This window comes from Camelina sativa, chromosome 11 (genome assembly GCF_000633955.1).
Source record: "Camelina sativa cultivar DH55 chromosome 11, Cs, whole genome shotgun sequence".
Classification (NCBI taxonomy): Eukaryota; Viridiplantae; Streptophyta; class Magnoliopsida; order Brassicales; family Brassicaceae; genus Camelina; species Camelina sativa.
In genome coordinates, this window is record NC_025695.1 from 29,566,828 (window position 1) to 29,567,365 (window position 538).

Below are 538 nucleotides of genomic sequence, written 5' to 3' on the forward strand. Positions count from 1 at the left end.
ATCTTCCTTAGAGAAACTGAAAAGTCATCAATCATATTCAAATATAAAATGACCTTTATATTATGTTTACCCATTATCCAATAATTCGATTTTGTCGATTCAAGGACTATACATTTAATTGCCTCTAAACTACTAGTCTGACCCCATACATTGTCAATAAAATTGTGTGAACCAGCAAATATTTGTGATTCACGTTGGATATTAACATTTTAGGTGAAAGAAAAATACAAATTAAATTTTCAAAACAGAAACAAACAAAGCAAAAAAAAAAAAAACATTTTGCAGGGATAAAAAGAACATTGAGTAAATATAAACGCCTTTACATAAATACTAAACATGTGTCACTCACGCTCATAAAACCGAATATTTTGTTATACGACCACACAAATTAAGTCTACACATAATTATACAAAAAAAGATTTGCCAAACACATTATAATATTAAAATAAATAAATATATAAAAAGGCTCCTCTTCATCTCTCTTCAAAGTTGTAATTACATTTCTCTATTTTTCTTTTTTTTTTTTTTTTTTTTTTTT